The sequence below is a fragment of the Solanum tuberosum genome, unplaced genomic scaffold (assembly GCF_000226075.1).
Source record: "Solanum tuberosum cultivar DM 1-3 516 R44 unplaced genomic scaffold, SolTub_3.0 scf00028, whole genome shotgun sequence".
In the NCBI taxonomy this organism is placed as follows: Eukaryota; Viridiplantae; Streptophyta; class Magnoliopsida; order Solanales; family Solanaceae; genus Solanum; species Solanum tuberosum.
The window spans coordinates 1,645,204-1,645,507 of NW_006238954.1; positions in this window are offsets into that span (position 1 = coordinate 1,645,204).

Consider the following 304-nt stretch of genomic DNA (forward strand, 5'->3'; position numbering starts at 1 on the left):
TTGATTTTTTATTTAAGTAAGTTAATTGCATGAGATAAATATTTATACTTTTTTACATATATTGGGAAAATATCACACAAGATGAGCCCATTGATCCCGTGAATATCGATGATCGTGACCTTCCAAATTACGGCACACCTTCAGCTAGTGATAGTGATGATTTGCCTAATGCCGAGGAATCAGGAGATAATGTTCCATTTGAGGCATCATCTAGTGATGATGATTTTTTAATGCCCAATCAGTCGCCAAGACCAATGTCCATAAGTCCGTTTCGTAATCATGAAATTCCTTATCTTGATCATCC